The sequence below is a fragment of the Podarcis filfolensis genome (genome assembly GCF_964270895.1).
Source record: "Podarcis filfolensis genome assembly, chromosome: Z".
Taxonomy (NCBI): Eukaryota; Metazoa; Chordata; class Lepidosauria; order Squamata; family Lacertidae; genus Podarcis; species Podarcis filfolensis.
This window is the reverse complement of record NC_139617.1, coordinates 18,224,932-18,252,680: the sequence shown is the minus strand read 5'-3', so window position 1 is coordinate 18,252,680 and position 27,749 is coordinate 18,224,932. Positions and strand designations below refer to the sequence as shown.

The 27,749-nt window shown below is 44.8% G+C and overlaps 1 protein-coding gene across 2 annotated transcripts in view; it reads right to left on the bottom strand.

Annotated features, from left to right (window-relative positions):
* The window catches only part of MID2 (midline 2), a 205,356-nt gene that overhangs the window by 158,740 nt on the left and 18,867 nt on the right, over positions 1-27,749 (bottom strand). The window contains exon 1 of one of the 2 annotated variants that reach the window (XM_083595957.1): positions 2,413-2,578. The exons of the other annotated variant lie outside the window; for it this stretch is intronic. The gene's annotated coding sequence lies outside the window, so the exon portion shown is untranslated. Of the gene's footprint in view, positions 1-2,412; positions 2,579-27,749 lie in introns of those variants that run through there. 2 annotated transcript variants of the gene reach the window in all.

Here is a 27,749-nt window from a genome sequence, read left to right as displayed (position 1 = left end):
TTCAAAAGCACGTCAAAGTGCAAGTAGATAAATAGGTACCACTCTGGCGGGAAGGGAAACGGCGTTTCCGTGCGCCGCTCTGGTTCACCAGAAGTGGCGTAGTCATGCTGGCCACATGACCCGGAAGCTCCCTCAGCCAATAAAGCGAGATGAGCGCCGCAACCCCAGAGTCAGCCACGACTGGACCTAATGGTCAGGGGTCCCTTTACCTTTATATGTTAGTGAAAACATACAAAATGCATTATATTATAGAAGATAAGCATCAAACAGTACTTTGTGCAAACTTACTCTGGACACACACAGACACACACACACCTCTGCACAAGCCACAGGGTTGTTTACTAGGCAAATACGTAAAATATAAATCCACAAAATATTGCACAATTATTTAAACACACAGAACAAGTCACATAACAATTACAAATAAAAAGAGCCGTAGGAATCAGGTCTTTCTTCCTCCAACTTACCACTGAAAAGAACACATCTTTTTTAACTGCCTAAAACTATAATAGATTGGTAGTTCCATACAAAAGGAGTGATCACTGTAAAGGGCCTTTCCCAGGAATGCATATTAGGGAAAATTACTTGCAAAAATGTATATAGTATACAGTGGTACCTCAGGTTAAGTACTTAATTCATTCCAGAGGTCCGTTCTTAATCTGAAACTGTTCTTAACCTGAAGCACCACTTTAGCCAATGGGGCCTCCAGCTGCTGCCGCGCCGCCAGAGCACGATTTCTGTTCTCATCCTGAAGCAAAGTTCTTAACCTGAAGCACTATTTCTGGGTTAGCGGAGTGTGTAATCTGAAGCGTATGTAACCTGAAGCATATGTAACCCAAGGTACCACTGTATAAGGTAAAATTACATGCGAAAATGTGTATATTAGCAGGAATACATGTGGAATATGCATTCAAATTTTTGTGAGGTATTTCTTTTTTAAAAAAACTGATGTGGAAATGGGGTGAACTGAATTTAAGAATGAGAAAAAATGAGAAGCGAAATTCACCGATTGGTCCAGTTATTATATAGTATATATATACACACACACCCCCAAGAACAGAGTACATGCATAGCATACAAACCAATTTATTAAGACAACTATGGCTGTAATCCTATGCATTGTACCTCCACTAAACTCAGTGGCAATTACCGCAAAGGTCCAGCTTTAACAAAAGGCTTCAGCCAGATGAAATGCAACCTTTAGCTTTTATAATCAGAAATGTAAAGCATATGGTAAAGATGTGCTGCCACCATAGCAGTTAGCATAATGTGAGAAACTTATCAAAGGAAAGAGGCTATTCAGCCTCTCTCTGCTTTATGGGCAGGGAACTCTTTTCAGCCCAAGGGCCTCATTCCCGCCTTGACAACCTTCCAAGGACCATATACCAGCGGTAGGTAGGTGGGGGCCAGAGACAAAAGTGGGTGAACCAATAAAAGAAAATTTCACATTCGTACACTAGTTTCCACACACACACACCCTCTGTTTTAGATAGTTAGCTAGTTATTTAATGTATTAGTGACTTGTTACCTAAAAGGTCTCTAAGCAATTTGCATTAAAAAACATAAATGCAAATACAGTGGTACCTCAGGTTACATACGCTTCAGGTTACAGACGCTTCAGGTTACAGACTCCGCTAACCCAGAAATAGTACCTCGGGTTAAGAACTTTGCTTCAGGATGAGAACAGAAATTGTGCTCCAGCAGCGCTGCAGCAGCGGGAGGCACCATTGGCTAAAGTGGTGCTTCAGGTTAAGAACAGTTTCAGGTTAAGAACGGACCTCTGGAACGAATTAAGTACGTAACCAGAGGTACCACTGTACATTGTACCATGGGGAGCAGGGGAGGGGAGAAGCATATAAAATGTAAAGAGGCTGTGCGGCTTAGGGTTAGTTCCAAGGACCAGAATAAAGAGATACAGAGGGCCAAATTGGCATACCTTCCAACGTTTCTCCGATGAAAATAGGGATATCCTATTAAACAACAACCACAACGATTTTATTGTTTATATCCCACCCATCTTACTGAATTTGCACCAGCCACTCTGGGTGGCTTCCAACATACAAATATTAAAACTTTATTAAAAACTTCCCTATACAGGGCTGCCTTCAGATGCCTTCTAAATGTTCTGAACTTGGTTCAGGGGTCACATAAATCCATCTGCTCCAACATTTTTCCAGTGAAAATAGGTACGTCCTAAAGAAAAACAGGACATTCTGGGATCAAATCAGAAACCGGGACGGCTTCTGTAAATCTGAGACTGTCCCTGGAAAATAGGGACACTTGGAGGGTCTGGATTTGTCCCCTGCCCAAGGTTACCCATCCCTGTCCTACTTGATTTTCTTCATTCCCTCACTTCCTCTATGCTAATCTTCCACAAAGAACAATAAAATTTGAAAGCCTCTTTATCACCACCTTTATCTGCCAACGCAAGGAGAGTCTGCCAATTAGCATGGCATTCTGGCAGATATCATCATGGTCCACTCCTTTGCTTTTCCTGTCTGCTTCACCACCACAAGAAACCATACGGCGTAAGGCAACCGAAAGGGTTTGTGCCCTTCCCAAGGATTGGCTAGTGGCATCTGCAAGACTTGCTACATCTCCTCTGGTAAAGTAGCCTCACAAGATTCTGGTTTAGCTGACAATGCAGAGTTTGGTGTTTACAGAGGTTTTTTTTAAATAAACAAGCAAACTGTGCATGGACTCAAGCGCAACTAGATTCTTTCTTTGTTTCAAATATTAATATGCCGCCTTTTCAGAGCAAAGCCCTCCATAGGCAGATTACATACTTAAATAAAATATAGAAACTAAAGCATTTCATTCCAACAAAACAAGAGTGCTGAAACAGTAGTCTAAAAAAAATTTCACAGCCCAGCACACTCATCTCAAACCAGTTTAAACAGTGTAAAACACATAATGTAAATAATAAAAGTCAGTACAATCTTTCATCTAAAAGCAGCTATAAATAAATGGCTTTTCAAAGTGCATTTAAAAGCCAATGCAGATAGGGACAAACATAGGGAGGTCCACAAATATGGGGCCACCACAAAGGCAGTCCTGCTCTCTAGCACCCACCAATCTAACCGATACTGATGGCAGGCCCAGAAGCAGGCCTTGGAAGGTCAATTTTATGGTTTGGGTAGGGTTGTATGGATACAAATAGTCCTTCAGACCATCTGGCCCAAACCAGTTGTTCCAATTCAATCAATTTTCTGTGCTAAAAGCCAAACAATGGCAACACAGCACTCATAAGTGACCATGGTCACAAAATGCAGCAAAAGGTCTGAAGGAAATCAAAGTGTCACCTGATCCACCTGCCTCCACAGGGCTACCAAAAGATCATCACGCTCTGAGGGGAGGAGAAAGAAGCCCAGAACAGCCTAGAGGGCTGTCCACCATCCAGCTCCCAGTGTCTCTGAGCAGATTCCAACATAATAAAAACACAGCAATACGTCAAGCAGTGATCTAAATTCATTTTCTCTGCAAGTCCCTTGATACTCTTATGCACACCTTTTAGAGGGGGGAAAGCACTGGCCTACAAATACACCGAAATTAAGCAACTCATTTCTCCCAAAATCAGTACATTCAACTCCACACGGCCAGGTGAGTGTCTGCAGGTGTGGGTTGTGGCTGTTATTATCTGCACATTTTGGAAAGACATGTGCAGCTGCACACAACTATGAGGGAAGGCACGAGTATGGTGAGTCAGCACTCAGAATTGTGCCCAAACAGACTGGCAGCCAGTATTAGCTATTGTAACCCAAGAATCCTAATGTTGTGGGTCGTGGAGATTGAGGGGTTAGGTTAGGCTGTATGCCTGAGTCCCTTCTAATTCCTGGATCCAGCAAGGATTCGATGGTTGGATTACCCAGGTTAGCTCCTTGTTGAGCTAATAGCCCTCTAAGTATGGGGCACCTGGCTATTAGTGAGAAGGATAAGGGTCAGATTTTAAATGTGTGAGAGAGCTAGAAGCTGGCTGTAGGCAGAATCCTGTGAGGCAAAGCCATGCTTGATTTCTGCTGGAGTCCAAGGCTGTGGCTATGGGGGAAGCAAGACCTTCTAGGGGTATTAATGCTGTGAGTCTCTCCATTGTAGGCTCAGGCTGTATATATGTGTAAATAGACCTTATATCAGAAAGACACCTCAGTCTCGGATGTCCCTCATTCCAAGGAAACCAAACCTTGGGTAAACCTGCCTGGAACCTCTGGAATCTTGGAGACTGGAGTGGGGTGCAACAATATGCTCCCTACATTTTCCCCTCAAAGTCAGCCCAACATAAACCATGTTAGATAGATAGATAGATAAACTTTATTCACAATAGCCAACGGCCAAAGCAACATAAAACAAGCAATATATACAATTAAAAAGACAACAATGGGTAAAAAGGGCAATCAAATGATCAAGATTATCGTTCAGATAGTGGCCCTTAATCTCATTGCACCCTCGATAAACCTACAACACAGTATCTTTACATAGGCACAAACCATGTTGTAGTAATCCAGTTGTAACTAAGGCACCTGTCCCTATGGCAAGAACCCCAAATTGATCAATGTGCATGGTCAATGGCTGGTGTTATCAGAAGGTCTCAGGGGTGGGCAGCGGAAACAGCTGGGATTTACTGCCTTGCCTATCTTCTTGCACCCAACTTTTTGAACCAACCAACACCAGGGCTTTGACCCAGCCGTGCTTGTTTCCTTCTTGCATGGCTGCATGCATGCAAAAAAAGTTTTTCAATCTGCTAAAAATCAAGTTCAGAGAAAAAAAATGAAGTCAGGTTGAAACTGGTACTTGTTTACTGATTTAATGTCTTGTGCCAATTTCTCTTCCTGGGAAACTGCCAACCCTTCCAGGCACCATTGTATGTTTTAGCACTGGTAACGCCTCAAAAGATCCACCACCTGGGGAAGAACATACAGAAGAAGGAGGGCACGCCCAAGGATAGTATCCGCGCAGGGCACCCCTGTGCATTAAGCTGCTTCTTGCTTGGAAAGCTCACAGAGCACTTTCATTCCCAACACTTTGATGCTGGCTTTGATGTCTGCAACCCGATGCGGTGTATGGAATAGCTGATTAGATTAAAATCTGCTCTGTTGACAGTAATTAATTCCCCGTGTATCAAAATGATAAAATATTAACAAGGCTTACAAGGCAGCAGGTCGCATTGCGCACCAGAAATCAACCCCGGCAATAGCCCCGGCACAGAGTCATGCCGGAAAAAGCCTCTTAAAGCAGCAGCTGAACATTTCGGGGAGCAGAGAGGAAGACAATTAGTAGAATTCCATGTACATTGTCACAAAAGCACCAACATCACCCCGCATGTCTAACTCAAGTGGGATTACTTTGGGAAGGCTCCCCTACTGGGTGCACAGATTCTAGATGAGACTAAGCAGCCCTAAGAACATAGGAAGCTGTTCTATCCTGAGTCAGACCGTTGGCTCATCTAGCTCAGTATTATCTACCCTGACTCTCCAGGGTTTCACACAGGGGACATTCCCAACCCAATCTGGAGATAATAGAGACTCAGGACCTCCTGCACGCAAGACACATTCTGCCACTGAGGTACGGCCCATGTTGATAGCCTGCAGCCACGTGGCAGCAGGCAAGTCATTGCTGTACATTGAGTCAGACCACTGATCCATTTAGCAGAGTACAGTGGTACCTCGGCTTACAGACGCTTCAGGTTACATATGCTTCAGGATACAGACTCCGCTAACCCAGAAATAGTACCTCGGGTTAAGAACTTTGCTTCAGGATGGGAACAGAAATTGTGCTGCTGTGGGGTGGCGGCAGCGGGAGGCCCCATTAGCTAAAGTGGTACCTCAGGTTAAGAACAATTTCAGGTTAAGAACAGACCTCCAGAACGAATTAAGTTCTTAACCCGAGGTACCACTATATTACCGACAGTGACTTACCTGTTTTTCAGAAGCTCAGGCAGTAACTCATTCCTAGATCTGAGACCAGAGACCCTTTTCATCAGACATGTCAGAATCTTGATGCCTGCAAGCTACCTATCCAGCTACCTTGTGCCGATTCTGAGGCCTTCTACAGCCAACTTACCTGATTTCTGACTCACAGAGCTTGCAAACCCAACTCCCCATGCACTGGCTATTTTGCTTCCAACCTTTTGCTGCCGGGGGCCTTTTCCATGACCTCAGCAATCTGACCTCTCTGATGGGAAAGTAGGGCAGGGTGTTTTTGTTTTTCTCAGATGTAGTCTGTCCCTAATGAATGAACCAGCTCAGCGATACCTTTACTGATACACATACACAAAAAATAATGAATGTTTATCAATAGCTGCCATTACAGAACAGAGACTGCATGTCAGGGCACATCGCCAGGCAACACCACATCTGCTACAAAGGCTGTGTGCTGACTCTGGATTTTCCACTTTGTCTCAGCTGTCCCCAAGGGACCTGTCATAATCTCTCATACTCTTCAGAAGTCTGCATCAGCAGCTGATCAGAGGCATTTTTTTTTTTATTTTAAAAAGTGTGCTCCCTTTCCCTTTTTCCTCATTTGCATCCCTTTGCATAATAGGTGAATTCTCCCCTCTCCCAAACACATCATCATGCATACTTGTGTGTACCAGCTGCAAAAAAATACTTCCCCTTTGCTGCACCAAATTACCTCTGCCATGAGCTCGCTAAATGGCCTTATGCAAGCCACCTTCGCCGAGCCTCAGCACCTCGGCCCCGTCATCCACCCCCCCACACACACATCTGAAATAGAGGGATACGAATTACTGACCTATTTTACAAGGTTGTTGCAAGGGCTCCTGAGATAATGGGTACAAAGTGCTTTGATGAATGTAAAGTGCTATATAAATGCTAATCATCAATATTACGAAGCCAGGATCCTGCTCTCCCTTTGAGATATGCCAGGGAGCATAGCTGTCAACTTTTCCCTTTTCTTGCGAGGAATCCTATTCGGAATAAGGGAATTTCCCTTAAAAAAAGGAAAATGTTGGCAGCTATGCCAGGGAGACTCTGCTCCCAGTCTCAGTTGGTGGGTGCAAGAGGCAAATCCTTTGCAGTTGTGGTTCAAAGACTCAGGAAGTCTCCCCCCCCCCCCCCCGCAAGAGACCTGACAGTAAGTCAGTCAGTCAATCTTTATTTTTTTTCAATCATAAGTCACAGCAGAAAAAGACCTGCCTGGCTAGCCCAGCACTGGGAAACTCACAGCCCTGGAAATGCTGCTGTAACTACCACCATCCTTGGCAATGGGCTATGTCAGCTAAGGGCTCCGCTAGAAGATCTGTTTATTCATCATGATTTGCTTGCATGAAGTTTACACAAAGGTTAGACTATGGCTGGGGCTTTATTGAGCATTCATTCTGATTTGTTTGCAGGGAGGGGAGACAATAGTGAACATCTGAATTGCTTGTGCAATGTGCTACATGCATCCCACACTTTCCGGTGCCATTTCACCATCACTTTCCTGACCACAGGAAAAGTCTAGTGCTTTAACTGCAGAAAACCTGCAGGAGGCATCCTAAGGTTGATAGGAGCTGGAGTCCGGAAACATCTGGAGGGTCGCAGGTTCCTCATCTCTCCCACCCCACCCCACCCCACCCCGGCACGGCCTATGCTTTCAAAAGTTAGCAAACACTGCATTATTTAAACTGTCCTTCCGTCTGGATTGATTTTGGTACCCCGTTGACAAAAGGCCAACTTTTTACTTGGCTTGACTGTTGATTGTTCTCTCCTTTTTGTTCTTGATCATTTGCTCTTTTTTAATTATAACTGTACAGTCATACCTCGGGTTGAATGCGCTTCTGGTTGAGCGCGTTCAAGTTGCGCTCTGCGGCAACCCGGAGTAACGGAACGCGTTACTTCCGGCTTTCGCCGCATGCACAGATGCTCAAAATGATACCACGCGCATGCGCAGAAGCGGCGAAAAGCGACGCGCGCGTGCGCAGGCATGCCGTCGCTAGTTACGTTTGCTTCTAGATGCGAACAGGGCTCCGGAACGGATCCCGTTCGTATCCAGAGGTACCACTGTATTCCACTTTGAAAGCAGCCTATAGATTTTATTGAGTTAACTTAAAAATAAAATAAAATCATCCGTTGCTGGGGGGGGGGACAACAAAAAAGGGGGGCATTAAAATATATTTTGAAACACTGGATTCGTTCAAAATCCCATGAAGGAAAAGTATCTAGATACATATACCAAAAACAAGAGTTCCCTGGCTACATTTTTTTTACCCTTTAATGAATTTTTAAATAGCTTCTTTACAGCATTTCAAGATTCTTTTGTACTTTTTGATGATATTGCTCTGTTTTTAGATTGCACTCTTCATTCATTCATTTATTTATTTATTTATTTATTTATTTATTTATTTATTTATTTATGGTTGATTGAGTGATTAAATAAATAAATCCAGATTTTGGTACCATAATTTTTATTTTAACCCTCCCCCCCAAAAAAATCCTCTAATAAGGAGATATACACAGTTCCCCTCCCCAATGTTATCTTCACAACAAACCTGCAAAGTAGGTTAGGATGAGAAGAAGTGATTAGTCCAAGCTCACCCAATAAGCTTCATGGCTGAGTGGGAATTTGAACCCTTGTCTCATCAGTTCTAGCCTGACACCACAACCACAACATCACCTCTCAATCTGCACTGAGTTGCTACGCCCAAGACATGCAACCCGCTATACGCATTCTGCGTGGCCTTTATTCCAGAACCGGAAAATCCCCTAGACAGCTCACCATTTAAAAAATGAAACTAAAATTAGTACATAATCATGAGGAATAATGGTTTGGCTTGTTGTCTGGACTCTGAGCCTGTAACATCCAGTGCCATATTTCAAATGCAGGCCAAATCATGACTTTTCTCCCTCTTGTAGCAGTTGTGCTATATGATTTTTAACTGTATTTTTATTGCTTTATTGTTTTTTGGGAGTATTGTATTTGATTGTATTTGAATCCCATTGGCTACAATATAAAATGCCATAATAAATAATACAATACAATTTAAGAGATAAAAGACGCACTAGAAAATGCATTTAAAAATCAGTATGAATAGTTAATGCATTGCACCTGGCGTTAACAGCTGCTGTTCCCACTGTTCTTCACTGGCACATTGCAAACCACCTGAATGATACTTGTGCACCAGTGGTGGTCTGCAGACCACAGTTTTGGAAGCCCTGCTCTAAGAAACCCACAAGCAGCACATGAAGTAAACCAGCCCCCTCCTCCCCTGTTGTTTGTCCTCAGAATCTGATACTCACCGGTATTCTTCCTCAGTACAGCCACTCTGTTTAGGTAATCACAAGCCATTGACAAACCTCACGTCCACTGATTATTCTACTCCCCTTTAAATGCAAAGCTACTGAAAAGTTCATTCAGATCATTTTTAAACCAAGCAGCCTAATTCACACTTCCCAGATTAACACAGTTATCCCATGGACTGTGTTCATCTCTATGAATTTTGCAAACCGGTTGTTGGCACTAAAAAATGCATACTTTTTAAGGGGAGTATTTTAGGAAGTATACTGGGGGGAATGCACACACTTCAAATGCTGTGTGTGTGTGTGTGTGTGTGTGTGTGTGTGTGTGTGTGTTATTAAAAACAATGCAGAAAATGAGACGGAACAGACTTTTGTTTGAACATATGTGAAACTGACACAGACCTAGAAATACACCCAATCCATCCCCATTATAAAGTCATTTAAATAATGAGATCCAGGCTCACATAGCCTCAGCAGTGCTGCTGCATCTGGTGTCCTCAGATCATTCAGTGTTCCCAGGCAGGTTTTTTACATTCCCAATTTGCCAACACACACAGTCACACACAGCCTCTCTCATCAAACAAGGGGTCATACAATTACTGAAAAGCTCTTCAGTCTCGTTTTTTGCTCACAGTGCCAGCCAGGCCACCTTTTTATCCACTATTTCATCCTCTCTTGCTCCAAAAGGATAACATATCATTTGTTTAGGAAAACATTATACTGCATTATATACTAGGATATATGCTGTAAAGATCAAGTACAGTATGGTTGTACGCAACTGACTTCTACTCAGAATAGATACACACTGAAATTTGTGGGCCTTAGTAAAGCAATGTGTACTAATTTTAACTGGGTCTACTCTGAGTAGGATCGGATGCAGCCAATTATAATTTGTTCCAAAAGGAAGTTGATTATGCTGTTTGTTCTGACAACATCAAACCTTTCCCCTGATGGCATGAAAACAAACACTTCTTTGACTTGGCAAATGTGCTTGCGAGGCAGGGCTCCTAACAATAAAATGTTTCGGCTAATGTTTAGCAGTGATGTTTAATGTTCTGTTTGCTTAGTCTGATTGGATTAGCCCTTGCTGGGAAGCAAAGACTTTTTTTTTTAAAAGTAGGTCACACCACTCCAGATACAAGACATGCCACTTAGAAAGCCCAGAGAGCAATGCTCATCTGCGTTCAGTGGGCGCATAGAACACACACTCACACACAGAAAAGCACTTTTTTTTTTGCACGGCGTCAGGTGGTAAGATTCACAGTACATTTGTTAGGATTTCAAGAAAAGGCTGTAAAAGTCAAAACGGAGCAACATCCACAATCGGCGGCTCTCAGACAGACAGAGAACAGAATGGTACTTGACAGCAGTTACCTGTGCATGAAAGTTTTATGGGGAATGGGGAAAGGAGATTATGGGCTCCTTTCACCTTCTGATGCTTGCAACTGCCAAAACCAGGCAAACGAAACTTGTTAACTGCAGAAATCCTATGGATTCTACCATGCATTTGACAAAGCAGGCTCTTGTCCACAGTGGCTCATTAAGATGCCACAAGAGCATTTTCTGGTTTTGCTGGAACAGAGAGCACAACTGCCCCACTAAAAATTGCTAGGTGTTGACATTAAGGGGCAAGCCAAGTGGCCACAGGGAGAGGACTCCCTGCCCAACAGACTTTACTGAGGTCTCCCCAGAAGGATTCCTTGAATAGAAACCAGCAGCTTTTACTCAAGTCTAAACTGGAGGTCAGCAGCTGACAGCCCCTGAGCCAAACCCAACCTTCATGGGAAATCCCTGTGTTGGATTCCCTGTACAGGCTTCCTATAAGCATCTGGCTGACTACTTGTGAGAACAGGGTGCTGAATTTGAAGGACCACTGGCCTGATCTAGCAGTAATCTAAACATTGGGTTAGCTTGCCATCTGATCTCTGGGCCTTTCAAACAGTGGTGGGGAATCTGTGGGTTTCTAGATGCGGCAGGACTACAACTCCCATCATTCCTGTCATGGCAGATGAGACCAATAAGAGTTGGAAGCCAACAACATCTGGAGGGCCACAAATCCACTACTGCTTGCTTTAGAACATACAGCTATCATATTTCAGGCATACTTACTGCAACCAAAGCTGCTAAAGATGTGATTTAAACCAATTCAGGAGACTCTGAATTCTGCCAAGGAACATGGGGATAAACAGTAGTGAAGGAACTGATGTCTGTGGGTAAAGAACCTGTCCACAGATTACTTTATTGTGAAAATTATTGTTACTGGGTTGACTTCACCCCCAGAAGCAGGTAACATTGCCTCTCTAAACAGATAGATGCCAACAGCAAAATATGAGTAAACCCACAATTTACACACATTAAGCATTCAACTTTCACATGTGGCAAAAAATTAAAAGGAGTGGAAAGAGGGCAGGATTCTGGGAAAGATGACTTTGGCAATCCCACCTACCATTGAACCCAATGGGTTCTGACTTTATGCTGTAGGTATGGGCCCCGGAAACAAGTTGTGGAACTTGGCCACATTTAAGAAGGGGCCCCCTCCCGAAAACTAGGTGCTGACCGTTACTCCATTCTTGGGAGGCCTAATGACGTGGGCTAACTCAGAGAGTTTTGTATTGCAACATTCAGGGCAGTAATAAAGATCTCCCAGTTTATCTGGCATTTTCATTTCTTCTTTGAGGAGAGAGGAAGTGGTGCTTAATTATTATTACCCTTTCCCCAATCTAAATCCAAAACTGCCATTAGTTCGGGGCGGGGGGGGGAGAGAGAAGAATGAGAGGAAGAAAGAATACTGCAAAATATCTTTGAGCTACCCTGCTTTCACACACACCCCCCGCCCCATGTCTACAAGCAGTTTGCGGGGTGGGGAGTTAAATTGGATAAAGCACAAAAGACCTTCCCCCTGTGTAGTCCTTTCTAGTTCTTTGCTTGGGACTGGATTAGCATTTATTCCCCCCTCCTCAGCCACAAAAGTTCCTGGTGTGGCTTATATACTACTAAGCCTAGATGGTACCTGCCCACAGGTTTATAATAATAAAAAAGACACACAAGGTAAAATGGACAGGGAGGGAAGAGGAAAATTTCAAATCCCAAGTTCCAAACCACAGATCTCCCAACATTGCAATTCATTTGGCTCTTGAAAGACTGCTCCATGGCTGCTACTCCTTATGCTTACTAAACACTTAAATTCAGTCTCACTCCTCTCCCACCCAACACTCTCAAAAAAGCAATCCAAATACTTTAAAGTCTTTTTGCCAAGTTCTGCTTTCAAAACAAAAACATGAAAGCTGTACATAATGGACTTGCACCCTGACTAAGTTGCTAACTTGCACCCACCCCATTGATCTCAGAAGGATATGAGTTCAACTAATTTACAAAGAAATCTTAACCATGTTTATTCAGAGGTCCTGTCGAATTTAAAGTGTCTTAGCTCCAGGGACGCGAGTGGCGCTGTGGGACACAGGTGGCACTGTGGGTTAAACCACAAAGCCTAGGACTTGCCGATCAGAAGGTCGGCGGTTCGAATCCCCGCAATGGGGTGAGCTCCTGTTGCTCGGTCCCTGCTCCTGCCAACCTAGCAGTTCGAAAGCACATCAAGGTGCAAGGAAATAAATAGGTACCTCTCCGGCGGGAAGGTAAACGGCATTTCCGTACGCTGCTCTGGTTCGCCAGAAGCGGCTTAGTCATGCTGGCCACATGACCCGGAATCTGCACGCCGGCTCCCTCGGCCAATAAAGCGAGATGTGCGCCGCAACCCCAGAGTCGGTCACGACTGGACCTAATAATCAGGGGTCCCTTTACCTTTACCTCCAGGAAAGTAGAGTTAGGATTGCAGTCTTAGGCTGGATTCATTTCAATGTTGTGGGATGTGGAACATACAAATGCTGATAACAAAAGCACATCAGTGTTTGCAAGGATTATTTCTAGGAACATTTGCTTCAGACAAGATATACAGTGGTACCTCGGGTTAAGTACTTAATTCGTTCTGGAGGTCCATTCTTAACCTGAAACTGTTCTTAACCTGAAGCACCACTTTAGCTAATGGGGCTTCCTGCTGCTGCTGCGCCGCCGGAGCATGATTTCTGTTCTCATCCTGAAGCAAAGTTCTTAACCCGAGGTACTATTTCTGGGTTAGCGGAGTCTGTAACCTGAAGCATACGTAACCTGAGGTAACACTGTATATCTACATATACATAGACACACATCTATATATAAATCCAGTTAACACCAAACAGTGCATACAAGTTGGACCTACAACAAAATGTGGAATTTCAGCCAGCCATGCCCCTTTTCCAGTATGTTCCATTCCATTCCTCTCCTACCACACCCACATAGGTTTCCATTTCTCTCTCTCTCTCTTTCTCTCTCTCTCTCTCTCTCTCTCTCTCTCTCACACACACACACACACACACGCACGCACACACACACACACACACACACACACGGGGGGGGGGGGGGAGAGAGACATACTATTTCCAAACCCATTGAAAATGCTCAGTTCTCATGGGATGTTGTTGAGTATCTGCCTCCCCCCTTTGGGATTGTTTCTCCCTAAGGTTATTTTTTAGGACTTCTGCAAACCTCCAGGTGCCCATATACCTGCTGAATCAGTGGAGGAGGATGCAACAGGTAGGGCAGGAGGGCAGAAAGGTCCACAGGGGACAGAGCCAAAGCAAAAGCCTGACAGAACTAACTCGTTCTGGTTTTCTCTCCATTCTCCTCCGAGCTGAGTTTTACCAAGTCAACACTAACACTGAGGCAAGGAGGGCACTGGCAACCAGGACCACCTTCTGAACAGGTTATAAGTGAGGAGGTAGACAGGGGGGGTTTCCTGGGGGAGGACAGAGCTCCACTCACCCTAATGAATCAGCCTCCCAGCTACAGGTTCCTCTTCCATCTTGTGTAGGGGTCAGCAAACTTTTATAGCAGGGGACCGGTCCACTGTCCCGCCAGACAATATTTTGAAGGGGGGGGAATGAACAAATTCCTATGCCCCACAAATAACCCAGAGCTGCATTTAAAATAAAATGACACATTCTACTCATGTAAAAACACACTGATTCCCGGACCATTCCCCGGGCTGGATTTAGAAGGCGATTGGGCCGGATCCGGCCCCCGGGCCTTAGTTTGCCTACCCATGATCTTGTGCATCAGCTGGGCTGTTTAGGCTCATTAGAACAAGAACTCAGATAATGTTTATTTCTGCAGTTCTTAATTCTCGTTGGTTTTTACGTCTTCATAACGCCTTTATGATTCCTGTTATAACATGAAGAGTTTCATTTCTTCAAGCCACTTATTTATCATTTATTCAATTGCATTTCTGAATCACCTCCCATAAAATATCTTGAAGTGATTTCGCAGTGACAAAACACCAGGAATAAAAACAATTAAAAACAAAATGATTCCATTTATTTATATACATATATATATATAAAGCAATTCCAAACTTCATACTGGTTTATTGATCTGGGACCATATTTTATATTTTACTGTTTAAGTAGGGTCAGTTTTTTACTGGAGCTAGTAGTAAGCTGCTTTGCAAGGGAGTTTTCTTTAAAAAAAGAAGAAGCAGGGTATACAGATTTAAATAAATAAATAAATAAAGGATAGCTCCAGTTCACCATTTTACCTGCTATTCCAAAAAGAAGGGTGGGGGAAGCAACACAAATTTAAATTGCAGCAGTTTGTTTTTAAAGAAACACAGGAAACTGCCACAGGTGGTGTAGTGGCAAGAGTGTCAGTCTATGACCTCAGAGACCAGGGTTCAAATTCCCACTTGGCCATGAAGCTCCCTGGGTCACTTTGGGCCAGACACTATCTTCCCACAGCCTAATTTATCTCTCAGGATGAAATGGGGAAGAGGAAAACCATGTACACCACTTTAAGCTCCTTGAAGGAAAGGTGGGATTTAAATGCAATCAACCAATCAATGACTAAATACGTACCAAACCAGACTACGTATTGGTTCAATTAGCCTAGTATAGTCTATACTGAGTGGCAGTGACACTCCAGAGTATTAGACCGGGGGTGTCTCTTTACAACGACCCTGTAAGGTAGGCTAAACTGAAAGAGAGGGCCTGTCTAAAGGTCAGCAGGGAAAGCTTTGCAGCTGAGTGGGCGCTTGAACCCAGGTCTCCTTCCCTTAAGTCTAACACGCTAGTCCATTAACAAGGAATACAAGCCAGATAATGTAAATTATGAACTTAGAAGGAACCACACAATCTCAAAATTGCGCACAGATCCTGTACCAAGGAAAGCTGAATTGTACAAGTGCAATCGGAGTTATTTTAACTAAGCAGCTTTCTGCACGCATGAGCTGTATCCATTATCCCCATAAAGTGGTCTGAAGAAATAATCTTATTTGTTTGCCAAACACCCCAGCTTTCGACTTCAGTAGAAGCGCTCAAGCCATTGTGCAATATTTTAAAGACAAAACAAACAAAACACTAACAATCAGAGTATGCTAAAATAACGAAACAGCAGCAGAGAAAGATCACAGAACACACCCAATTGCTAATGGAATTCTAGGCTGCATCAACAGAAGTACTCGATAAAGGGAAATAATGGTCCCATTCTATACCACCGGGTCAGACCCCATCTGAAGTACTGTGTCCAGTTCTGGGCACAACAGTTTAAAGAAGGATATTGGCAGGTGGGAACCTGTGCAGAGTAGAGCGACCAAGATGATAAAGTGTCTGGAAACCAAACCAGGAATGAGAAACAGCTGAGAGAGTTGGGGATGTACAGCCTGGAGAAGAGAAGACTGAGAGATTATATCAGGGGTCGGCAACCTAAGGCCCATGGGCCACAAGTGGCCCACGGGGGTCATTTAACTTGCCCACGAACTGCCCACGAACCAAGCCGCCCCCTTGGCGAGTCCCTGCACGCTGCGCTAAACCAGCGCAGTGCAGCACGCAGCGCCGGAAACTGCATCTGTGAAGACGCCGGAAATTGCGTCTGCACAGACACTGGAAATTGCACTTGCACAGATGCCGGAAATCGCGGGCACACGCACAGTCCAGCCCACGGAGGGATCTCCGCTGGAGTGAACCAGCCCAGGCGAGGTAAACCTTGCCAACCCCTGGATTATATGATATTCCACTTCGAAGATCTGAAGGGATGTCACATAGAAGATGGAACAAGCTTGTTTTTGCTGCTCTACAGGACCCAAAACAAAGGATTCAAATGGTAAGAAAGGAGATTTTGACTAAACATCAGGAAAAACTTTTTGAAAACAAGAGCTGTTCAACAGTGGACCGGTCTCCCTCGGAAGGGGTGCACTCTCCTTCCTTGGAGGTTTCTAAGCAAAGGTTGGATGGCCATCTGTCATGGATGCTTTAGCTGTGATTCCTGCATTGCAAAGGGGTTGGACTAGACAGCCCTTGGGATTCCTTCCAACTCGACGATTCTATGAGCAGGTGTGCCCAATGCTTGCCTAAACAAACATTTCTTCACACAGAAAGGCGAAATACCATATGTGAAGGGCCAAAATGAATCTCTCAGGGCAGAGTTCCATTATCTGGACCCTGGCACCCAAAAGAACTTTTCTCATATTCCCACCAGCTCCACTTCACCAAGGTGCAGCACATGAATTAAATGACCAATTAATCATTAAATATAGAATATATAATAATAATAATAATAATAATAATAATAATATTAATATTTTTTTATTTATACCCCGCCCTCCCCAGCCAATGCCGGGCTCAGAGCGGCTTACAAGCAATAATAAAAACAAGATGAATGATTACAACTTAAAAACAAAAATAAAAAACAACATTAAAATAATGGAACATTAAAATATTAAAATGTAGCCTCATCGCAGAAGGAGAAGGAAAAGAAAAAAGAAAGAGAGGGAGGGAGGGAATCAAATTGGCTCCAAGCCAAAGGCCAGGCAGAACAACTCTGTCTTACAGGCCCTGCGGAAAGAAATCAGATCCTGCAGGGCCCTGGTTTCGTGAGGCAGAGCGTTCCACCAGGCCGGAGCCAGAGTTGAAAAGGCCCTGGCTCTGGTTGAAGCCAATCTAACTTCCTTAGGGCCTGGGACCACTAGGGTGTTGTTATTTATGGACCTTGAGGCTCTCCGTGGGGCATACCAGGAGAGGCGGTCCCGTAGGTACGAGGGTCCTAGGCCATGAAGGGCTTTAAAGGTCAAAAGCAGCACCTTAAATCTGACCCTGTACTCCACCGGGAGCCAGTGCAGCTTGAAAAGCACTGGGTGAATATGCTCCCATGGCAGAGACCCCGTGAGGAGCCTCGCTGCAGCATTCTGCACCCGCTGGAGTTTCTGGGACAGCTTCAAGGGCAGCCCCGCGTAGAGCGAATTACAGTAGTCAAGCCTGGAGATGACCGTTGCATGGATCACTGTCGCCAGGTCGGGGCGGGAAAGGTAAGGGACCAACTGCTTGATGCGGCGAAGGTGGAAAAATGTCGCCTTGGCTGTTGCTGTAACTTGCGCCTCCATGGAAAGGGAGGCGTCAAGGATTACACCCAAACTCTTAACGGAAGGCAATGGCACTAATTGGGGCCCCGCAAGAGAAGGGAGTTGGTCTCTCATCCCCATGCCATCCCGACCTAGCCATAGGACCTCTGTCTTCGAAGGATTTAGTTTCAATCGGCTCCCACGAAACCATCCAGCCACAGCTTCCAAGCATCTGGTCAGTGTGTCCGGGGCCGAGTCGGTGTGGCCATCCATCAGCAGATAGAGCTGAGTGTCATCAGCATATTGGTGACAGCCCAGTCCAAAGCTCCGGATAATCTGGGCAAGGGGGCGCATAAAGATGTTAAAAAGCATCGGGGAGAGAATTGCGCCCTGCGGCACTCCACACACCAAGGAGTGGCGCGACGACATTTCCCTCCCTAGTGCCACCCTCTGTCCCCGACCAGAGATAAAAGAGCACAACCAGTTACGGGCTATGCCCTGTATCCCCACGTCTGCGAGGCGGTGGTCCAGAAGATCATGATCGACCATGTCAAAGGCTGCTGACAAATCTAAAAGGATCAGCAGTCCTGACCCGCCTCGATCCAGTTGTCTACGGAGATCATCTGTTAGGGCAACCAGAGCCATCTCCGTCCCAAAACGAGGACGGAAACCGGACTGAAATGGATCTAATGCCGATGTTTCCTCCAGAAACCTACCAAGCTGTTCAGCAACCGCTCTCTCAATTACCTTACCCAGGTATGGAAGATTTGAAACTGGGCGGTAATTGGATAGGTCTAAGGGATCTGATGAAGTTTTCTTTAAGAGTGGACACACCACTGCTTCCTTCAGTTCCCCTGGGAATGTCCCCGTGTCAAGGGACAAATTGATAATTTCAACCAGGGGGGTCCGCGCAACATCTGGACACTCCCTAATCAGCCAAGACGGGCACGGATCAAGGAGGCAGGTGGTGGGCCTACCAATTTGGAGGAATCTATCCACATCAGTAGGGAGTATCCGATCGAAATGGTCCAACACTGGACCTGAAGTCAGTTGAGGGGCCTCCAGTTCAGTCACTGTATCTAAATTGGCAGGGAGGTCACGGCGGAGCAACAGGACTTTCTCCGCAAAAAAGCTCGCGAATGCCTCACAGCTGTGGGTCGAATTTGTGCTTAAATCTGGTTGTCCTCCTAAGGACGTTATTGACCTAATTATTCTAAAAAGTTGTGCCGGGCGAGAGCTAGCGGATGCAATGGAAGCTGCAAAGTAAGATTTCTTAGCAGCTTTCATAGCCATCTCATAGGCTTTCATAAGCGTCCTATAAGATGTTCTTGAGGCTCTGTCACGAGTCCGTCGCCATACTCACTCTAGCCGTCTGAGATCCCGCTTCATTTTCTGGAGCTCCTCAGTAAACCAAGGTGCCCGGTTTCGACGGGGTCGCAGAGGGGGCTTAGGCGCGATCTCATCAATGGCTGCCAAGAGCCGGTTATTCCAGTCCTCAACAAGGTCATCTAATGAGTCGCCAGGAGGAGCAGGGTTCCGCAAGGCTTGTCGGAATCTATCAGGATCCATCAGTTTTCGCGGACGAGCCCAAATAGGTTCGCCACCCGAGCCGGGGAGGAGCGGGAAGTCAATCTTGGCTTTCAGAGCGTAGTGATCAGACCATGGCACTTCCACAGCGGGGAGCATGATCACATCTATGCCAGCCCCAAAGATCAGATCCAGCGTGTGGCCTGCTTGATGAGTGGGGCCCAAAACAAACTGGGAGAGCCCTAGTGTTGCCATGGAAGTCACTAGGTCCAGAGCCTGTGAGGAGGGAGCGGCATCGGCATGGACGTTGAAGTCTCCCAAAACCAGTAGGTTTGGGAACTCCAAGGCCCAGCCCGCCACCACCTCCAGCAGGTCTGACAGGGTGGCTGCAGGTGTGCTGGGTGGTCGGTACACCAGCCAGACAGCCAAGCTCTCCTTGGTGCCCCACACGAGACCAACACATTCAATGCCGGAGATCGCCGGTGATGCCAGAGCTCTGAAAGAGCAATCCTCCCGGAATAACAATGCTACTCCTCCCCCCCCCCGACCTACAGTCCGCGATTGATGGAGGACAGAGAAACCTGGGGGTGTTATCTCATGTAGGGAGACTACTTCGCCTTCCCGTACCCAGGTCTCCGTCACGCAAGCCAGTATTAGTTGAATAACCCCCTCTGAACACAGGATTCAACCCACTCTCTGAGATCTGTAACTCACTAGGCATTGCTATTTTTGCAAACTTAAGGACTAGACTCGGTGGGGGACAAGACGGGACTAAACTACACGTAGAACTCATGCCTGCTGTTGACCTACATCTTTTCCTGCATCTCCCTCGAAACAATTGAAAAATGATGCGTAACATGATGTCATTCTGCTCACTTCAGTCACACACACAGAGAGAGAGAAAACTGGCAGGCAGTGAAGGAGAGTGGAGGTGGGAAACACTGAGACTCATGATGTCACATCACGTGAGATATCAGGGAAATGTCAGGGGGTGGGATACAATGTGGTAGCAGCCATGCATGTAAGGTAACACATGATCTATCCCCAAGTCCTAGGCCCACTGCCAAATGCCTGCACTGAAGCAACGCAATTGCAGAATCATGGAGAGTGCAAGCGAGTGCTCCTATAGGGTGTATGCACCCCTTGGTCCCAGCTGTGAGGATCTTGTTGCTTCCAGCTGGCCAAGAACCACAACCTTTTATTATTGTTTTCCTCATTGTCTTTTACATCAGCCGTTTGTCTCCCGGATGGGAAAGCGGCAGAAACAAATCGCAGCTCTCGAAACTCCTTTCTGCCAAAAGGGAGAGAGGCTTATAAACAGGCCTGTAAATCATCCAGCTGTGTGTAAGGACACTGCAACTAGAAACGGATTAGAAGCAGCATCATAAAAAATATTATCATTTGGAGGCAGAGTCATGATGATGGCATGGGAAAGAAGAAGGGGGAAAAACACCCGCCGCTTGCCAAAGAGCTCCAGAGGGCAAATGGTGAGAGAGGGGGCAGCAGAGTCCCATTCCCGCCCCGCCCCGCCCCCATCTCCTGCCTTTTCCATTGCACTATTCTCAGAAATCAGCCCTGAGTGCTCACTGGAAGAACAGATCCTGAAGCTGAGGCTCCAATACTTTGGCCACCTCATGAGAAGACTCCCTGGAAAAGACCCTGATGTTGGGAAAGATGGAGGGCACAAGGAGAAGGGGATGACAGAGGATGAGATGGTTGGACAGTGTTCTCAAAGCTACCAGCATGAGTTTGACCAAACTGTGGGAGGCAGTGGAAGACTGGCATGCTCTGGTCCATGGGGTCACGAAGAGTCGGAAACAACTAAACAACAACAACAACAAACAATCTCGGCTCACCCCAAAGACAAGCCATCCCCAAATTCCCTCTCTACACTGCTGGATGTGATCAAGGGAAACCAGAACAGCAGAGCTTTGGGGTGGTGAAGAGGATATAGAAGAATGATTTGTCCCTTGGAGGTAGAATGTTGGAGAATTCTAACGAAAATGGAAAAGATAGCAGAAGTTGCAGATGTTCTCCAATTCATCCCATAACCAGAATGGAAATCAATCCAGCGAACATGATCAATATTCGCTTTTGTTGTCTGCAGATGATTTGCATCCCCCAGCCCTTTGCATTGTGTATCTGTTGCACTGAAATGAATGCAGTGGAATAATTAATATATCTAATGAATTACATAACTTGCAGACAGCAAGACAAATAATGTAGTTTTTGATGGGAGGGCAAACTGCAGCGAAATGGAAACATAAATAAATACAGGGCATTACAGGAAATTATACCTTCTTATCAGGGTTCGAAATTAGCAGGGTGCCAGGCGTATTTTGCACCTAAAGATTCTTCCTTTGCGAGCACCTCTAAAAGTCTGGGTGCTATTTTTTGTGCCTGGCTGACACGGAAGAATTACTGAAATGTATGGTGCTTTGAAGCCTTGAAGTACCATATATGTTAAGGATAGACAATATGTTAAAGAGTTTAAGAATAGAGAGTGGAGTGTTTTGAAAACTGACATATGGTACCAATATTTTCATTGTCAACACCAAATTCAACATGTATTAATAATTTCTACTAAAATGTGATATTAACAATGTGTCACTTATGTAACTTGCTGATTAATTCATGCTTATCAAAATAATAAATAAAACATGTTGCTGCCCCCTGTTCCCTGGTGTTTCAGCACCCAGAAGCCAGGTCCCAGAAGCCACTACCTTTTCTATCCCAGTTTCTAACACTGCTTCTTATATCCCTAGGTTGGAGGAGAGAGAGAAGATGTGAGAATCCAAAGTGGGAGCTATGCCTCCTTCCAAGATACTGTTAAGGAGCCTCTATCTGGGCATTCCACTCCTTGTTCCTGAATTTCCAGATGATACACAACATTTCATCACTCTGGATGCTCAGTTCCCCATTGGGCTGTTTGCACAGAGGAGGGTGGATCCATTAATTTATTAAAAAAAATATTTTGTGTACTTCTACCCATTTCGAAAGTTCCCTCAAGAAAGCTGACAGCCCACTTCTGTTTCACAGTGGCCCCATTTTGGCTCAGATCTTGTTGGCATTCATCACCCAAGTTTGCTATTAGAAGAAGCAATAGTTAAATGTTATGGAATTCACTGCGGCAGGATATAGTGTTGGAAAACACCTTAGCTGCCTATTTAAAAGACATGGTAATGGAAGACTGTTCTATCAATGAAACTATGATAGCTAAAGCATAACATCCAGGGTCAGCTGCAATATACCTCTACATACCAGAATCTAGGAACTAAGACTAAGGGAGCTCCTCCTGGAGGAATATTGCTGACCATTGTTGGAAACGAAATACTGGACTAGATTAACCCCGGTCTGATTCTTATGGGCTTTCCACACTGGAGCAAAATGTGGATTTGTACCAGCCTATCTCCCTATTAAATTAGGAGCATCCACACGACATCCTCCCTATCCCAGTATCGTCTCACACCTTTCCCCTTTAAATGCAGGGTTTTTGATCCTGGACATTTCACACTTTCCAATGACCAAAAAATCCCACTTAAATGAGGAAAGGACCTGGACAACACTGGGATGGAGAGGACGTCATGTGAATGCTCTTAATATAATAGGGAGATAGACTGGTACAGATCCACATTTTGCTCCTGTGTGGACAAGCCCACTGTCCGTTGCATGACCGGGGAACCTGTGGCCCTCCCAATGTTGCTGGACTACAACTCCCATCATCCCTGACAAGTAGTAGCCATGATGACTGGGGCTGATGCGAGTTGGAGTCGAACAATCTCTGGAGGGCCACAGGCTTCCCAGGCCTGGTCTATTGGTGTAGGTCATAGCGTTGAGAGGTATGTACATGTCAACTTGCCCATCACACAGCATGAAGACTGAGAATTTTGTTACTCCAATTCACCACCAAAGAAACGAAGCTGCCTTCAACCGATGCTGGAAAAATAAGAGGTAAGTAGCTAAAACTGGGCAAGTATGCCCCCATGCAAGTTTGTGGCTACCTCTCAGTGGTAAAACATATGCAGCAGATCCCAGGTTCAAATGCTAGCATCTCCAGTTAAAAGGGTTCCCAAGAACGTAAGAACCCAGGAGCCTGCTGGATTGAACCAGTGAGTGGCCCATGTAGTTCAGCATCCTATTTTCACTGTAGCCAATCAGATGCCTATGGGGAGCCCTCAAGGTGGTTCTGTACTCAACAGCACTCTCCCCTCGTGCAGTTTCCAGCAAATGGCATTCAGAAGCATACTACTTTCAGCAGTGGAGGGAGAACATAGCCATCAGGATTACTGACAGCCTCTGTGAATTTGTCAAATTCTCTTTTAAAGCCATCCAAGTAGGTGGTGAACACCACATCTTGTGGGAGCAAATTCCAGAGTTTAACTGCGCACCATGTGTGGACCTTGTTTTCTTTCTCATGAATCATCCAGCATTCAATTTCATTGAATGTTCACAAGTTCTAATATTACGAGAGAGGAAGAAAAACTTTTCTCTTACCCCCACCACGCATAATTCCATCAACATCAAAAAAGTGTCTAAACACTGCCCTCTCAGAAAACATCAGGGTGGTGAATAAGTTTCAGAGTGAATCATAGAGCTGTTATCCTGAGGGTTATCTAATTGAACTTGCAATGCAGCAATCTCAACATGTGGTCCCCCATCCAACTTGAAACCATACCAGACCCTACGTAGCTTTGCCAATGTGCTAGCCGTTTTATTGGTGCACCACTGACATAACAGATGATGTGAAAGACCTCTGCTCAAGACTCCAAAAAGCTGCTGCTAGTCAATAATAATATTAGCCTAGGTGGACAAAGACTGATCTGTTATAAGACAGCTTCCTGCATATTTAAGTTTGGATGGAGAACAGCAGCAGCTTGGTCAAATAACAGAATTCAGTTATATCTACCCAGTGATAGCTCTCCCCATAGTCCCATTTCCTGGTGGATAATATCTGGCTTTGGATGTCATTGAAGTCAGAGTCTGGTTATTCTCTGCAAGAAACAACAAGACTAGAGCACACATTATGATGGAAAGTACAGGAGATTCTCTCCCTTATTTCTGTATGTTATGATTTGATATTTTACACTATCATCCATCCTGAGTCTCAGGGGGAAATATGTAGGAAAGGCTTTAAAAGTCTATGCTAAGCATAGAGATACAGAGCATTCCACTTGAACCAGGAAGACATGGGTTCAAATCCAAGCTCAACTCTTTATTGGATGGGCTTAGGCAAGTAACCACTTCTGATTCTGCCCACACAAATATAAAAATGCGCTTCTCAGGGGGAGGAGGAGATAAAAATAAGACAAAATAATCTACCTTTTGCAAACCCAATAAAGGAAAATGAAGAAACCTCACAGAAGAAACAGTACTTTGGGCTTTGGTATTGATGGAGTTACACTCCCTCCGAAGGAGCAGGTACGTAGCCTGAGGCTCAGGTGGCCTTCTATCAAGCTTGGGCTGGTTGCCCAGCTGTGTCCCTATCTGGACAGGTATAGCCTAACGTCTGTGGTCTATGCTCTGGTAACCTGTAGGTTAGATTACTGCAATGAGTTATACGTGGAGCTGCATCTGCAGGCAGTTCGGAAACTTCAGCTGGTGCATAATTCAGTGGCCAGGTTGCTCACTGGGGCAAGATGGTTTGAGCATATTACACCAATTCTGGCCCGACTGTACTAGCTGTCAATTAGTTTCTGGGTCCAATTCAAAGTGCTGGCTTTGACATATAAAGGCTTAAACAGTTCAAAACCACAATGCCTCAAGGATACCTCCCCATATGAAACAACCTAGACCCTGTGCCCATACTCTGAGGCCCTTTTTCAACTGCCCCCTCCATGAAAGGTCTGGGTGGTTGGCATGACATGAGAACAAGCCTTTTCGGCAATGGCTCCCAATTTGGGGTGTGCTCTCCCCAGGGAGACTCACCTGGCGCCTTCATTACATCTCTTTATATGTTAAGCAAAAACACTCCTTTTCTCCCAGGCCTTTGGCTAATTAAGTAATCTATGGCCTTTTAAACTATGGGGGCATTCTTTTCATTTGTTACTATAGTATGCATGTTTATGTTTTTATATTGTAATCCGTCCTGTGATCCTCAGATGAAGGGAGGTATAGAAATTTTATAAATAATAAATATAAATATATATATTTTTTAAAAAAACTACAAACACCCCCCCCCCAAACACAGGGAGAAAATATGCAGTTGGGGGCCATGGCTACTCTTTCTTAAGAAGGACACCATATATCTCTACAATAATGCTTACAAGAGAACAGTGTATAACTTCATTGATCCATGGGGAAGTGATGTCTTTTGGCAACTGGCGTTGCCATCCGATCTGTAACCTCGCCATTAATGATTTTACCATCAATTGTGGAGACAACACAGCCTGGAAAAAAAATCGACCCTTCTTCCTCTCCAAGCCTATAATTCCTGTTTTCTGCTCAGCTGCCTACACAGTTCAAAATCTGAATTTCTTAGCAAGATCATTTGTTTTTCTGGAAAAATAGTCAATGGGTTCTTGTTTCGAAGAGCCTTCTCAGTTCATTTTGTGTGAAAGAAATGTGTGAAGGTGTGTGCATGAGAACTGAGAGGGAGAGGAATAATATACACAAGTGTGTGTGTGTGTGTGTGTGTGTGAGAGAGAGAGAGAGAGAGAGAGAGAGAGAGAGAGAGAGAGAGAGAAGATTAATGCTCTGTCCATTTCCAAGTTTTATGCACTGGTAGTTTGTCAAAAAATGCACAAGGTCACTCCAGTACTGGGTGGGGAGAAGAATTTTAAAAAGCTTTCAATTTCACTGTATCTTTGGAAAATTTCGTCAGTACTTTTCATTATGAATAATTATGAGTAATAATTATTGAAAAATAATTAAGGCAAGCCTGTATGATATGTGTGGAACCCAGCCAAGCAACCAATGGGTTTTCAAAGCCCCTTGTCAGCATCATTTGATGCCAGCCAAGACCTATGACCCAGTAGGGGGCTCTATGCCAAATCCTGGAGCCCCCTGTCCCGCCGCTGGTGCTCCTCGCAGCAGTTGCTATCTGTTTTAGTGCTGTGCCAAAAAAATTCTCCTGCATTTTTCCCAACCATCTTCCTTCAATGAATTGAAGCACACAGAGAGAAATTTGGTGAATTTCTCATGTGTGGGGTATGTGGTTATTATTGTGATTGCCATACTTTTGAGGCAGCCAGTGGATGTTAGCAAGTCTCCTTTCTTTCATTCTCACACTCCAATTAAAGTCCAAGGGTGGACAGGAACTCCTCCCATGGGGCTTTTTTCAGATCAGAACCTGATCTGGGCAGCCGAGGAAGCTGCAAAGTGCCAGAGAAATATTCACTGGAAAGAAAGCAAGAGCATGCATGCACACACAGCACTCTCTGTCACCTTGCAACAATACAGCGCATTCAAAACCTTGCACTGACCAGAAGGCTAAAGAAAAATTGAAAATTTCCCAGAGAGAATGAGGCAGAAAAATGTCTCCTTCACAGCGGAAGAAAGCTTTTGAGAAATTGGATGACAGGTTTTAGCGCAGCACTGGTCTATTTACCTGCCCTCTTAGAGCAAGCAGTGAGAGAAAAAGGAGCAACAATCTCCACACACTAAGGATTTACAGAATTACAATGAAAACAGAAACAGGTGTGGAAACTGCCAATGTTCGCTTCTTTGTTCCATGTCTGGTACAGAAATCAATCCAGCAAATATAATTACCATAGTCTTCATGGTTTTTGCTTTCAGGGTAAAATAATAATAATAGATTATGTCACTCCCCAATTTGCATAGTGTTCCTTCTGCACTGAAATTAATGGGGTGGAATAACATGACGGCATTGTAGCCTGCCTAATTGATGTAATAGATCGCAGAAATTACGTAAGCTATGTAATTTCACTACCGTGAACAATGAGACAAATAATGGGGTTTTTGGCCGAAGATGAACTGTAGCAGAACGGAAGCGACGCTGCATACAATGAATACAGGACAGAAAAGGAAGCGATGCCTTCTAACATCCCTACCACACACCTTGACTTGTTCCTCTGCGAGGTGGTGCAGTTTTGGCTAGAGGGAAAGGCAAGCAGATGTACAGTCACAAGAGTCACAAGGAGGATGTGTGGACACACTCAGGGAGGGAGACACCACTGATAACTGCTTCCCCTAGACCCTGTCTCTCTCCCCCCCCATAGAAATCCTATATCCTGTACTGCAAATCCTAGATCCTGTACTGCCACTTCACTCTGCCCCTGAACTTGTGCTGTCCCAACCAAGGACATGGGAATAGTACCCAGCACGGGAACAGAGGCGGGTTATGAAGTTGATAGAAGTTTGAGCATCTGAACTTCTAATCAGACAACATGCAAAGGCCTCAATCTGACCCCCCAAAAAGATGTTATCCCCAAGCAGGGTCACCTGTTTTCAGCCAGGGAAGTCACTCATCGGTCAGTGCAGGCATGCTTCATGACAATCCCCTTAGCTTCTAAGACTACACAATAATCAGAAGGAAGAAAAACTGGAAAAAGAAAATAATAACAATAACATTTATTTATGAAGAAGGAGTCCCAGCAAAAGAAGAATGGACATGG